The sequence below is a fragment of the Trypanosoma grayi genome, assembly GCF_000691245.1.
Source record: "Trypanosoma grayi strain ANR4 Tgr_786_V1, whole genome shotgun sequence".
Taxonomy (NCBI): Eukaryota; Euglenozoa; class Kinetoplastea; order Trypanosomatida; family Trypanosomatidae; genus Trypanosoma; species Trypanosoma grayi.
Window position 1 is genome coordinate 38 of NW_008826405.1, and position 232 is coordinate 269.

Here is a 232-nt window from a genome sequence, read left to right on the forward strand (position 1 = left end):
AGCTGAATAGAAGCAAAGCTCAAGAAGAGGCTGAGGCTAGGCGTAAGGTTGAGGAGGAGGCTGAGGCTGAACGTAGGACTGAGGAAGAGGCCGAGGCTAAACGTAGGGCGGAGGAGGAGGCTGAGGCTGAACGTAGGACTGAGGAAGAGTCCGAAGCTAAACGCAGGGCTGAGGAGGAGGCTGAGGCTAGGCGTAGGGCTGAGGAGGAGGCCGAGGCTAAACGAAGGGCTGA